Genomic DNA, 16030 nt, shown 5'->3' on the forward strand with positions numbered 1-16030 from the left:
GGTCCTCTTGCATGCTGCATGTTGGTGATTTGTCACCCCCTGCCAAACACCCTAGAGGGGGCTCGCGGGGTATTATGTAGATGTAATATAACAGCCATTAATTCTATCGCTTAGTGAGAACCGTGGAGTGACAACGACGAAACTTGACGAATGGGTTAAGCATTGACATGTCTTGTCCTTTATGCTGCTAAATAGAACGTTTTAAAATATCAACTGTGACTAAAGATGAGACGGATTCCATAATACATACCTGAAACAAAGTTACAGTCAAAGCAATGGAGGCATTAAAAGTCAACAAGAAAATTCAAGTGATTCTTAAACAATCGAAATATTATGCTACTCTGTTTTGGGGCCAATAAAGCGTGTTACTTTTAGATTTGATTCTGCCGGGTTTAACAATAAATTTAATTGCATCGTGTAAAAAAAACAAGCTCATTGCAAATTGCAAAAACAAGCATAATCAAGCGCGGAGCCATATAAGAGACGTTCTGAATTCTGGAAGTGTTTTGATACATGACAACGCCCGTCCTCTAAGTGCCTGTGCAACCCAACTGTTCTCGTGTACGATTACCCTCCGTGCAATAATGAACTTGCGATTTTATACTTGCTTATTTCGCCGGAGAGAAAATATGGCCAGGAAAAGCATTTAAAAGAGGACGATTAGATTCAGGATACCGGTAAAATTCATAGAAATGCATTCGCAGCAACGATCTATGAAGATAGTCAATCGCCGAGGCGATTGCGTCGTAAATTAAGCGACAGTGTACTTAGTATTATATTTAGCAATCAAAGGATTTTTAATCAATCACGTCGTCTTTTATTCATGACCCATTGGAGATTTCCCGATAGTTAAGAAGACTACAAACCTCGTCACCTACCGCCAACGCCACGACCTCCCCCAGGTATAAAAATTATGCTATAATATTAAATATTCAGCGGTGATAAAAATGAGTAAGTAATTTATTGCAGTACTTGATCCCGCAGTTCCTGCTACGAAAATGAATTGACATTCGGAATTAAGTTAATCCCGTGATAACTTATGGTTTAGTTGAACCTATAAAGCTTACTATTATAATCGATTAGTACTTACCATGAAAAACATTTAACACATGTTTCCTTTGTGCATAATGATTAAGAACTTCTTGGTGCTAATGTTTGGTAATAGGATGCATATAAACGTGAAAGAAAATGTGTAAATGCATTAACTTAAGGATGCACCGTTTAACCAACCCAATTGCGCAGGCGATTGAAAGAATAGAAATAGAAAAAAGAGCATTTTGTAATTCTTCTACATCAACCCTTATGGTGTTAGGCAGGGAGTGATTAATCACCAACTTGCAGCATGCAAGAGGACCACCACGTGCACAACGCACGGTTATAGTAGTCCTATGCATAATAGCAAAATATACGTCCATATTCATGTGATTTGAAAGACAAATTCACGTTTTAACTCCTACTTGTAAATTCATTGGTTTAACACAGTAAAATGAACATATTAGCTCACTCTGCGACAATTCGCCGTAAAGCGAACCTTGTGACCAAAGTATGTGATGTCACGAGAGGAATGTAGAGGGTCTCTTTTGCTGTGCCCTGACTACCCTTCCCCCATCCCCTCTTCTTCTCCTTAAATACCTCCCCTTAACAACCAGCTCTCCACCCTACGACGCGCCAACCGAACCTCTCACGAACGCCTTCGCGATGCACTGCGGCACAAAATTGGGCCAACAATTTTGACTCTGACTTGAGCTTTTTGTTCACGGCAATATCACCTCACATCCTTAGTGATTACATACCCTCCATTACCTCTCAGGACTGCTAGTAATAAGCTCTGCGTCATTTTGGGTTTTCCCTGTATTCCTCATTCCATCATACCTCGGTATGTTTCAGTCTTTTAGCAGTTTGGTTAGGGTAAGGAGGTGAAGCCTCCGTCGCTGAAGTGTTAAAGTAAGGCCTATTCTAGTATAAAACCTATTAATACATGATAATCTACTAATTAAATCGTACTAGTTGATAATTTTGTTCAAGAAGGTAATATTCTTTGGCAATATGATTCGGTAACAATTATTGGAGTTGTTGTACCCACATTCTTGGCTTAGACTTCATATTACTTTCGAGTATAATGATTAAGAACTCCTCCCTTAATCAGTACCGAATTTTTAGTGTTATAGCCTAAATCCACTTTTTGTTTTTTACAGTTTACAAGAGCTGGAGTGAACGATTCCATTAATTCATTGAATGACACCTCAATCCTTACATCATGGTGTCAGCGATCTCTTCAAGCCTTTGCCTCAACGCTTGGATAATTATCATTGGTTTTTCATTATTATGGAAGCAGTGTGCATGTCTCATGGAATTATGTGAAATTACTTGAATGTGTTACTCATCCCATTGAGCGAGTGTTCACTCAGCTAAAGAGTGAAGTGAATGTGTCTAGGGTTCACCAAATAATTCATTGTCGGTGTTGTGTTCACTGTGTAGTGCAGGTGAATATAAGTATTTTGAGGAGTCGCTGTTGCTAAGCTGAGCTCTGTCGCTAATGGACCCGGCAGCAAGTAAAAGGTAGGGAGTCTTCTCCTCTTGCACTTTTATTCAACATGGAGGTTAAATAGTGTTTGCAGAAAATTCTTTAAAACAAAATTGATTTAGTTCCATTTTCTTCTGCTGGGATGGAAAATTCTTTGGAACAATTCGTGGAGTCTCTTTGTAAATAAAAAATACTCTTTGAATGTCGGAGCATTCGTTTTTTGTAGTATAGCGGTATTAAAAAAAAAAAGGATTTTCAATTTAGTTCAATCAAAGTATGAATTGCTATTATTGCTATTTCGCCATCGCGTGACTTGGCCACCAGTTTTCACCGGCGTGAACAGGTTAATGTAGGATACCCTGGAATGAATAATTACTTCGTAATGCTCGTATGCTTTAATTTTGCACCCTATAATCGTAGTCGCTGATATGCCATTCCTAAAATTTTTATATCTATTTAAGTGTCTGAAAGCTCAAGCAATGTCGTGTACACAAAGTTCTCAAAAAAGTATTTGCTCAGTTTAAACATGGTCAAGCATGTTAAAGTGAAATAGGTGTTTGGGTGGAAGAAGTAGATAAGCTTCTTTTCCACTTCCCACTGCGCTGTTAACGCAGGACCGTGGAAACCTGCCTGAAGCAGTTACCGCGAAAGGCAAGGAATGTGGATTTGACCGCATCTTTATCCAATGTCACCCTTAATGGTGGTATCTGGATACTTGTATCAGTTTTAAGATTGTTTTTTTCCATCTCTAACCATTATGGCATGACTTAAAAGGACGCACCACTATCGCTAGACCGAATACATCTTCTAAATTATGGTCATATTCCTTGCTCTATCTTTTTATCGACATATAACTTGCTATATCCTAAAGCTATTCTTTGACGTTTTTCAGGGTATATACCATCAATTGATCCCTTGCATACTGTCTAAATCTCTAACGCGACACAAGCGTACTCATTATTTCTGCCCCATATACTTCGTTCGTTTGTTTATCCAAGATAAACCCCTCCCCATATTATTCTTCGTCACCTTGTCTGCGGAAAAATCGAAACCGTTTAAGACCTGAATCTTTTTCTTGAAATTTACAAGAATGTTGTTATCGAATACGAGGTTTCATTGATCTGTTTTGAAATTTCCTTCACTTAATCTATCTGAACACATAACCTCTCATGAGCTTACTATTAGTGGCGCCTGAATTCCACAATTACTTCTTAGTGAAAACGGTTTTATTTCGGGGAAATCAAACCAAAATTTGTATTGATTTAATTATGTTTATACCTACTCAAGATGCCAGTTTTATAGCTCCAATGAAGAATAAAATTACCGTTTCGAATATTTAATAATATTGATTCGAGTCATTAGAAACTGATTAATTCATTTGATGAAAGGCTAACGATAAGACTTACCTCGAGTAAGATTCCACGATGAAGACCAAGAATGTGGTCTGTCTTCACGGAAAGAAATCAATTTCATCTGTCCGTCCTTATTCTTTCCTTGAAGTAGAAACTTTCGAAGTGAATTATATCTTCAGTTGGTTCGTAATGAACCATTTAGCAATCTCTTTGTATAAAGATGACGGCATCTGGTTACTCCACCCGGACATGGCTCAAGTTGAGCTTGGCTATCAGGGAAACGAATCTGCGAATGACCTGAAAAAATAAATACTACTATGTTATTTTTATATTTCAATCAAGAGCAATTAATTTCATCTGAGTAAACATGAAAAAATCATGAAACAATTATTCAGGCTTAACGACAATATTTTTAGGCCAAGAAATGTGTGTTAGCTACTAACTAACGCCATTATAAGTGAACAAATGTTAAAGCGATCATGATAAATTAGCATGCTTTATCGATATCTGTGGCATAGTGAAAGAACTTGATCACATTGCGGACTTAATTGAATACCATAGTTCATATCGAAGATTGATGATATTCGAAGTAATTGAAAGCTCTTTATTTGGCACTGTGTAGGGTTCATTGTTTACGCTCGATTACGTTTAATTAACAAGATGAGAAATAATTTTTGGAGGTCATTTGAAAGTTTTTCTGCGATTAAACACAAAGCACCAATTATGAGTATATCGAATAACACATTCGAAGCTGGCGTACAGCTGGCGAATAAGTAGAATATTTCCTTTTCATAGAATCTTTACCACCGAAATAATACGTACATTCGAAGGATTATTAATTTAAGCAATGCATGCGACCTTGATTGAATTGAAGCTACTAATGCTCATCGTGATTTTCATATTTATATATTCGATAAATTGGATACATCTATGACAAAAAATGGATCGTAAAGGAGAGAGTGTTTATGCACTATATACTTATCCCTCATGTACTAACCGCATAGCGTGATTAGCAATGTTCTTATCGCGCGAACGCACTACATATCTCCGCTATTAACTGTCGTATGCAATAAGTTTACATGATGAGCTACATTAGTGACATGTTAATGCTTGAGGACATTCGTGATTAGAATTACTTTCTCTGTTCGCCATTTAATGAAAATTACTTGTGCTCACTTACCTTAGTCAATATTTAGTATTTAGTCTCATTATATCCGTTGATATGTAGCTTGTAGTAATCGCTCTCCATCCTCGTTTCTGCATAATGAGACGGTGATTTCAACGAACGAAGATAAGGCTAAAACAGTCCAGGAAATTAATTTAACAAATTTAAAACATTCAGAAGTGTGAATATGTCGAAAGGACAGTTGGCGAGGGAATGGGGTGTGCTTTCTTCGTAAGTAGTGGAAAGGGGAGGTACTGGATTTGGGACCACAGTTGAATGCAGACCGTTGATGTACTGTTTTTCGTAATGCGATGACGTGTTTTGCAAACGTACCTAATGACCTTCGCAGATAACTAGAACATTCTGGAACATTGATCACGTGTGTTTCGACCGTTGGCCGCTTGAGAAATTGGCGCTATTTTTGTATAAGAGCGGCATCATAAGAAAGAATCTTATTGGCTCATCGTTTTATTGATTTTCCGCGCGATATATTTTTTATTTACAACATAGAATATGACCGTATTTATTGATGTATTTTATTGAGTAAAATTTAAATCACCTAAAATCTAAGATATTCAGCGTTTTTTTTTCGGCTTTTCATTCCTTAAAAATATAAATCGGTTCCAAATTATCGTGACGTCACGGGCACACGTGACATGGCTGACGGAGTTTCGGAACATCCCCTCCCCCTCTTTCTGGACTTCAGTTCGCGGCAAGTTCTCTTGGGGTTAAGAGGTGAGTACCATAACTACTTCTTTCGTGAATCCTTTTCATATTATATTGAATGCACTTTCAATTTATTCTCTGAATTGTAGGATACTTCGCAAATACGCTTTGTTCAACTTCATTCAGTAATCGAATTCAGAGTGGCATATATTTAGAGTGTTACTATTACGCCGACTGTGTTCACATTCCAACTTTTATTAACTTACGTGTGAAATGTGCCTCGAAGTTAATGTTAGTGTCGGAGTAGTTTTTTAAAAGAACGATAGTGATGGGGAAATATCCTCACCGATTAAAACCGTCCCGTTGATCTCTTTATCTTGTGATCTAAGAAATTAAATTTTTCGAAATTTTGTGAAAAGTATATCGGCAATGGACTAAATCCCGTACTTAGCTTTTTGCCAGTGCGAATATTCGATCAATCAACTCGTTTCACTCTTGACTGAGTACGTAATAATTGTTTCCTGGTGTAATAAGTGTAAATTGTGAAAATTGCATTCCATTATGAAGTGCCGGCTTTTGAAATGAGTAAGTAACGTGAGATTAGTTTTATCTTTACATTTATCGAGGTTTTTAGAACATCAAATATATCGATTTGATTGCAGCAATTATGATCCGTATGGCAGTCCGATAGCTTACTTCTAGTACTTCAGCAGGTTAGTTACTATTTTGACGAAAGTCAGGATGATGAATTTTATCGCAGTGACTGTAGGTATAAAGTATTAACATTAGACGTGGAACAGTGTTTTTTATCCAGCCACGCTGCTTCGTTGTTGATTTTGGGAGAACATTGAATTTCAAAATAAAGTTTCTATCCGCGATTTCTTTAGTTGTTAGCCATTAGGATCCCTTATTCATCCTTTAATCTTTTTACCATAATTGGTACGTGAATAGTGAGTTATTCCACATAATTAAAGTTTTAACGAGGCATTTTAAAAAGTCCTTGATATTTGAACCTAGGAAATTGCAATTAACTTATTTCGTTAATACACGCACCTGCTACTCCGAAACCGCTCCGCAATAATTGGTCATATAGTTTTGATGATGAGGAAAAGTAATAGAATATTGGAGTAATAGATAGAAATAGAAAGTGATAGATAATTGGATTTACAGCACTCCACTCGGCAATTTATTTTTTCCACTTACTTTGTGGTCGTTAGAATTATAAATTGTTGTAGCCTTTAATATCAACATAATCTTTAAGTTATGCTCCATGTAAAGTGTATATTTTTATTGCGTGAATATTGCCAGCCTTTAACGCGAACTTTTTCTTTTCAGGTCCTCGATTGAATTAGGGGTTGCGGATTAGTTCCGTGAAACGGTTGGGGTTGAATGGGACATTCCGATGAGGTTTCAAGGAAGAGGAAGACTGAAGAAATATGGTGAGTCAACATCAATCACTTCATTTGAATATTCCCATACACAGATCTCCTGCTTGTCTTTGTATCTATTAGTAGGTTAATAAGAACTGAATCCTGTGCGGTGCGAAGAAATTAACTAATTCTGTGATAATGTTTATGGCGATATTTCATCATTTGCTATTATATACCGTTTTATGCTACGACTTCTAGCTTTCTACTGGTATGAATATGAAAGCGAAGAGGATTTAAAGCTGTTATAACTTTTGTAGTTCAGGTGAATTTTGAGAGTTTCATTTTAGGATTTAATCATGTCACGGTCTCTCAAATGCTCTTTCATATCCTACATTTTCGGTTTCTTAAATACGAAATCAGACGTCTTACTTTTCCGCTCTTAACAACCACTTGTCATTCGAGGATTGTCTTCATTAGACCATCAAGATCAGTTTTTCAAGATATGTTCGATTGCAATGGTGTGTATTTTACTATGAGTATTGATTATGCTTTCTATTCTCTCCCACTCTTATGAGGAATCCCGCAGTCCTCACTCGAACGATCAATTTAATTTTCATACAGCCGAATACCCATCAGTTTCTTCACTGCTGTCATTGCCCATGATTCATTGCCATATATAGAAGCATACTCGAATTGGAAGTTCTGATAAAATATTTCCAAACTTCATTATAAAATTTCCTGCTTTTATAAGCCAATGGATGATTTATTTTTTCTGAATAGTATTTTTGCCCTGGGCTGTTCTACTGATTATTTCTCTTTTGTTTCTACACTTGCTTATTCTGCCTCCGAAATATTTAAACTGGTCGACCTCTTCCATTGTTTGCTTCCCAAGTTTTATACTATTCTTAACTTCCTGTCGTTTGCTACATTCTAGTATTTGATGGTGATGCTCAGATGGCATTGATCGTTGTTCTGCCCATCTTTACTAGAATGTTTTGCTGTTTTAAAAATATTATAAGGGTGTGCTGATTTCTCCTCGTGGATATTCATCCATGTAAACTCCCAGTTTTTTCTTTGATGTAATCGGAGCCTTTATAGTTGTAAACTATGAGAATTACGGGAGAAATAACACAGCCTCAGATCACTAGACTTTGTTCCTAATTCTTGATTCCTCATAGCTGGGCCCTATAAAGTATCACACCTACTTGTTTTTTTAAATGAATTGTGGATCATTCACATATCACTGTTCAGCATTGTTAATTAACTTCATTCAAAATTCTAAGCATGGATTGCCAATCCACAATACTGCTTCATCAAATTATTCAAGGAAGAAAAAGAATAAAGGAATTTGGCGAGAAACTGGTCGACCTCTTCCAATGTTTGTTTCCCTAGTTTAATGCTATTCTTTTTCTACACTCTAATATCTAATTATCGATACCTATTTACATTGATTTCGTCCCTAGTCGCACTCCTATACACGTCTCATTCAGATATTCAATCCATCTCTTTTTTATTATTCATCAGTCAAAGGTTCTCCGGTTTGTCACTTACCGTATACATTATACGCTAATTAATTTGAAGAGGTTCTCGTAGCGAGCCTCTACTTTCCTTGCGCACGATGTTTGCATATTCCTTGTCCGCGTTTCTCTGGCCTCCCTGCCTTTATGTCAAATATCGTTCCTTATTCTCCTTATACTAGATACGAGACTTTTTGCGTGGTCATATTCAGATGTTTTTCCTTCTCCCAAGATCTTCTTCATCTGCTTCTGCCCACTGCTCAAGTGTTTCCGACACTCTTCTTCTGATTTCTCGGTCACATCCGATGCTACTTTGGTCTACTCTGCGTCTTGAAATTACACTTGATACCGAATTTTCTTAATTTTCTGCTTGCCAAATGCTTTTCACCTCTTTCTTCAGGTTTTATTTTTTTACTTTGAGTGAAATAGCATTGTCGCTGATGAGAGCCTTAGAGTAACTTTTACCGTCAATTTTCTAGTTCTTCAATTGTTTTATTTTCGCTATCGTATCATCCTTGAATCGTTTTTATTTCTTATAATCGCTTCGTCTGGGCTGTTCTACTGATTGTTTCTCTCTTGTTTCTACACCTGGTTATTCTGCCTCCGTAATGTATAAGCTGGTCAACCTATTCCAATGTTTGTTTCCCTGGTTGTATGCTATTCTTGACTCCATGTTTTTAGTACACTGTAATATTTTATGTTGATAATGTTTCTGACTCTCTTCCTCTGATTTCTCGGTCATATCCGATGTTATTTTTTCTCCTCTACCTCCTGAAATTACACTTGATACCGATTTTTCTTAACTTTCTGCTTACCAAATTCTTTTCGAAGATTTCTTAAGTTTTTATTTTATTATTTTAGATGACGTAACATCTCTATTGAGATATAGTTTTGGTCGTTTTAAGTCTTAGGGTAACTTTTACCATCCATTTTATGGTCGCTGATTCGTTTTATCTTTGCAGAATTTAATCAACTTTAATCAAAATGTTTACAATCATTCGGAGATGCAGTAGTTATGGGTTTTTCTTTATACCTTAACCATTACGTACCTTTCATCATACATTTGGTGGCTTTTTAATTGGCGCTTTTGATAAGCATTATACCTATTCCAACATTAATATTTAGCGATCCTTCATGTATTAGTCTGTAGCTTACATTCCACAAGTCTCCCACTTCGGGAAACTGTACTTCGCCGATTCGTAGCTATGACATAAGGGGATAGTTGTGATGGTCGACCCTAGCCTTCTACGTCACAGTATTTTAGCCTGTTAATTGATATTACGGCGCCTGTAGTGAGAAAAGTATTGATCTTTTTATAATGCTCTCGTTAAAAATGCTTTCTATCATTTCTTCCGTTAGAGTGTAGCGAAGTTCAACCAAATAATACTTTACAGCCCCACTAAAAAAGTGATAGCGGTAATCACTAGGCCAATGAAAAAACTTTCAAGGCTATGCCGCTGCGTCAATTTTCGTGTGGCCCTAACGTTTCCCGACGAATGATTGTCGCCTTTTCCAGTAAATCAGATGACGTAGGAATTTTTATTCATATATATTTATTGGTATTCGTTTCAGGGGGGAATGGTAGTTGGAGGTTGTAGGAGTAGGTTGTTGAGTGTTTTTTTTCCGAATTACGGTTTGACAAGTACGAATTATTTTAAGGCCGATGTCTCTGTTAAGACTGTTCTTCTCCTCATTTCTTATTTCAATGGCTTCTCTGATGAGTCTTCACTTAAAGCCTTTCACGTAGGCGACAATTTCTGTTCCTTTAAGGTCGATTGCGTGGCCCAGCGCTGCGTGTTCGGAAGCCGTGGACTTCGTTGACTACCCCAGTTGAATTGCTCTCTCGTGTTCTAACTGATCGGTCAATGTAGTTCTTCCCACATGTTTGAGATAGGATCCGGTAGACCCCTTCGACTTGTAGTGGAGAATGTTCTTGAGGGTTTAAAGAGATTTTTTATCTGCAGGTGAGGAGAGAAGATTGTCCTCATCTGACATGTCCTTAGAACATTTCCAAATCTGTCCGTCGTCCCCTTTATGTGCAGTTGACTTTCTTTCGGTCGCTGAGGTTATTTGTTGAGGAGTTCGCTGCTTCTGCGGTGTCTCCTTTGTCCTCATCATTCTTTTTCATGACCTTATTCAGTGCTCGTGAGATAATTCTTTCGTCGAATTCATTTCCCCACAGAAAGGCCTCTAGTTTCCGCCTTTCTTCGGCAAAGTTGATCCGGTCGATTTTTGTGTTGGGGCCCCATTTTACTGATAGAGCCGGGTCGGTGAAAAATCGGAATTGATGTCTTCAAAAGGAATGCACTGAGGAAGGGCCTTGGGAGCGTTTTTTTTCTTTCGGGCTCCGTGGCGAATAATTTCCTCTCTTTAGATTTTCCTTTCGTTAGATAGTATTTGTACTCACCGTTTATGTATAACTACTACTATATACTTTGCGTTGTAATTATAGATATATACTATATCTTCTGCTCTAGGATTATCAAAACTATTTCAACTAAGAAATCATCGTAGAAAAAGACAGAGAATACATCTAATCAACTACGAATACATCGTACGGAAGAATACATACAAAGAATACAATATTTATTGCGTGTTGTCGATAATAAGCGTAAGAATTTTATTCAATTTGAGAAATGACAGATATTAGTCCCATACACACGATGATACAACTATGGCCACTTTCCATGCTGATTTCCTCTCAGTGAACTGATGTAAATAAATTAAATGGATGTGCTAAAATACATATATTCATTACTTTGTAAAAATTTGCTCATTTAAAAAAATTCCATTTTAAACTTTTTTTGGGTCAACACTATCTACTGCGTTGATGCTAAAAGTATGTATTTTACAAAATTAAAAAAAGTATATTTATTACGTATTCGAATCTGATTCTCCACACACTATAAGACAATTCTTTGAACGACTCCAACACATCGGGTTTACTATTTGGGGAAGTATCCAAATACCTTTCTGACATATAGTCATTAATCGTCAGTAATATACAGCTTCCCCTCAAATGATTTTTCATCCATTGGCCAACAGAGATCAGCATGCAGAAATTATAATTAATATTTTTTCATTTGACAAGATTTCTTCCATTGGAGCTCTCCTCATCTTTTTTCGCAATGCATGGAGTGCAACATATCTCCATGGTATCCGTTAAGTTGACAGCATAAGCCAATGTCTTTAATTAAGACATATCTTACCTGTTTTGTTGTCCCAGTCTCTGTGCCGCAGTGCTTCAGCATTAGGATTTATTTCTCCTGTTCTTTTAGAATTTCTCCTGTACTGGTAGTGATATGGTAGACTTGTGGATTTTTATGCTCTATCACATATTCCACAGTTACAACCTCCATCTGATAATCACGACGATATCTTTGGACACAGCTGCCAAATCGCCGTTAATAGTATAACCATCATTACGGAAGATTAGACATCCTTATTTTCACCAAGATCACGCAAAACCATTAGCGGATAGCATTGCTAACTGACAGAAAGTTAGTAGTTGCTTATGGGACATACACGACCTCGGATATGAGCGATATAAGAGGACTGTTTGGATACGTTGGTGCTGCCAGCAGCCTTAATAACTTCATTGTTAACATTCAGACCCTCCGTGACCTTCCTTATGGTACTGATAGCAATCGAATTCGAACTTCTTACAATTAATTTGCTCAAGTGCACTGCATTTACCTACGCGCCATTTGCGCACGCGCATTTTTTTTACCATTTTTCTTTGCTTTGATGGGCCACCGAGCCAAATATTCACGGTTCTGTACTCCACTGGGTTGCTATCGGTCACTCTCAGATAACATATTATTCATTAGTTCTTCAATTGTAACCACTTAATTACTATTATCAATGGGCATGGTCAAAGGTGCGTAATTATCAGTTAGAATAGATGAATACACGCCTATAATTAAAGACATGACACAATATACGAAACATTGGTGTCTATATCTTTTAGCCGATGAACAAGATCCATTACTTACGACAGATAATCGGCCATCGAGCGGGATACTTCCAATTTGCAGTGTCTCGGATATCGCCATCTGCCTCAATAGTTGTCCTCAATACATACCAGCGTCAAAGAGATCGCGTTTCGTAATTTGGCCAAGAGCACAGGTTCTAACATTGTGAAAACGGTTGTACGAGCTAGTCTTTATCTCCATTTATCGGCAACTCATTACCGTTGTTATAGGTTTTCCGTTCCTCTGCTTTCTATAAGTTCATGTTCTTGAGATAATTCTTTGCTAGAAATTTCCAGTCCTTGTAATGTCTTGCACACTTTTCATTTCTTGAGTACTCGCCAAGGAAAATTTGTTCGAGCACATTATTTCTATTTCACTATCGCACATCCCACAGACAGTAAAATTCTCCAGATACAAAATGATGATACTTATGAAAATCAATTTATAGCTTCACTATAGTTATGTTGACTGGAACCTGTTGGGATTATAAATGTCAATCGTTAGCCATATGCCTTGTTACCAAGGATATTTTTTTAAATTTCCCATTTGCTTACCCTTTTGTCTGATAACCGTAATTGCGGTAGCCTAGTTGTACCTGAAGGTAGAAAATTAAAACGGTGTGACTATGTGAAGGGAGAAGCTATTGAACTGAACATTTTCAATGGCCTTTTTGGTACCTTTCTATAAATATCAATTCTCTCTAGCGTATACTTTAGCTGACCTAAAACGGTGTTAATCTTTTATTTCACCCACAGATCCCATTATTTCACATGAATGGTAACTTATAAATACGCCTAATTTATGGTAAATCTCCTTATTGATTTTATCAATGGCATGGTCATTGGGTCGCGCCAAAGATCTCTCTCTCTCTCTCTGAGGGAGGAATTTTCAGAGCACCATCACTAGGAGAGAGAAAACACGTAATCACATCACAACAGTGCTGCTGACTGCAGAGAAATTCAATGAAAACTATTCAAGAACAACTACTCCGGAGCAGATTAGGGAACGGACTGAATGACCTGGACACACGAGAAAAAACACAACCGCGTGGTGCTGCCGACTTAGAAGACGAAGTAGTTTCTTGGTTACACTTTACCACGCAACAAATCAGAACCTCCTTTCTATTTTCTCTGAATTTATTTAAGATATAAATTAATAGATACCGAGTATTACGATAGTGACTCTCTAGCTCCATAATGATGCATAGTGAGTGTGAAGCAAACTACGGCTTTACAATCTTCCATTTTCCGTTATCAAGTCTACATCACCTCGTTTTGCCTACGGGTTGTTTGGATGAAATGGATTTCTCGGTGGCCTTTATAATGCATTAGTCCATTGTCCCAAAAGCTTTATTACGTCATATGCAGAATAAGAAATTCATCAATAATATTACCTTTTGCAAGTACTCATCCAGTGTAGCCTCACATTAGTTATGGTTGCCATGGAGATTTTACTCGCGGCCTGATTGGTTGTAGGAATTTACCATCTGATGAGTAGTAACAACTTCTGACTTATTAGTTTCTTTGTAAATCTCATTAGTTGGACTTAAATTTGTGAAGCTTAATAGATTTGATTAATATGAATCCGCTCATTGATTGGGTTCACTGCTATCACCGGCTCGTTAGCTTAAACTCACCCCTCATATGCTTGTTATCTCCACCATGTACTCACATAGGTGTCAATTAGTAACCTAAACTTCATCGTCACATAGTATCATATTATGATGCATTTCACCATCAATTTGTCATCCTTATTCTTTCACTTATAGGAAACAAAATTTTTCCGAAACTGCAGCCAAAGATCTCTTTAGTTTGAAAAGTTGAGTATGATTCATGAATCCGGAATCACACCATCATTTTTCCATCCCCTATATTCACAGGTCAACCGATAGGCTTTCAGGGACCAAAATAGTCTTCGCTCACTGATCCATCGTTTCTTATGAATCTCGCGGTCATTCCCACCGTCCCTTTTTCCATCGCTTATTACGTCACTTTCCGTACCTATAACTCTCATTCAATTAAGATCAAAGATTGGCATTAAAATCTCTGTAAGCGGCCGAGCGTTCTGATTGGCTGATAATTGAGCCAATGAACCCTTTAATTCTGTCGACGAATAATTCTAAGAGTCTCATCCTAAAAAGGCTTGCTTGCCTCCATGAAAACAAATCGTGAGTAAACGTTCGCAGTTGGCGTATTTCCCAACTCAAAACTGGTGCAACCCTCGACACAGGTGACTCAAAGATAATTAACACTGAATTACTAAAAACGGCCGTATTTAATATAACGAAAACGTTAACGTTCACATAATGAGTAGATTTGGCTCCGGTGAGTAGGTTTGTTTCACGCGCATTTGTTTCTATGACTTTCTTTGGAGGGTTCGTATCCGAAAAATTATATCTATTTTTTGTACAATAATCATTCTTAACATCATTATAATAGACACAGGTAACTCAAAAAAATTAACACCGAATTATTAAAAACGGCCGAATTTAATAAAATAATGGCCATCTAAATTAATGCATTTATTTTTAAGCAGATTCATTGACTGCTTGTGAGATGAAATAAACTGAGTTTGTATCTTCGTGTCATTTTGGCTTATTCTGTCCAGTATCAGCTTGGATAAATTCCTACTCGTATTAACTACAATTCTCACTAAATAACCAGAAACACTTATACTTAAAATCATTATAATGACATTAAAGGAGTAACGAAATAAATGTAATTCGATTGATTACACCGGGGAACAATTTTTAACTTATTTTTTGTCGACTTCCATTTTTGAGCTATTTTAGGTTAGAATAGACGTGCTGATTTCTAAACTATAGTTTGTTTCCTTCTGACAGTTTTTCATTATTTCTTGTGAAAGTATGACAACACTCAGCTTGATTGAGCGTCGGTTACAGGAGGCATCATTTCTCTACCATTGGATGACATTGCGACCTCATGCGACTGTTGCCGGCTGACTGACGTCATATGAGGCCAGCGATAGGTGTAAAGTTGTGTAGTTATTTAGGTGATATTATATATCAGACGCAGGCACACAGTCCGAAGTTAGCTTAATACGCGGGTGGCAATCACAGATATTTTACCGTTAAATCAAACGCATCGATAAACCATACCTTTTAAACATTATTCAAGTATTCTTCCGATTGGCGTAGGTTTCCATGGAGTACCTAAGAAGCATTCTGGGTTCTTCCCCTTACTTCAAGTACTGCTCTTCAATTCACAATAAGGCCTACTCCCATTCATTCCATCTAATTATTATTATATCCTTTTCCTTCCTCTCCATCGTATACCTAACATTGTACCATCTAACACTGTTTTCAACATACCCTCCCCGATAAATACTCGCTCCATCCATACCTTAAGTCTCCTCCGAATCTAATATAAAAGCTGCCTCTCCTCAACCACCATATCCTGCACTTCGTCGTTCCTCCTCCTCTCCGTCCACCTGTCACGGTTT

Source organism: Ischnura elegans, chromosome 5, assembly GCF_921293095.1.
Source record: "Ischnura elegans chromosome 5, ioIscEleg1.1, whole genome shotgun sequence".
Classification (NCBI taxonomy): domain Eukaryota; kingdom Metazoa; phylum Arthropoda; class Insecta; order Odonata; family Coenagrionidae; genus Ischnura; species Ischnura elegans.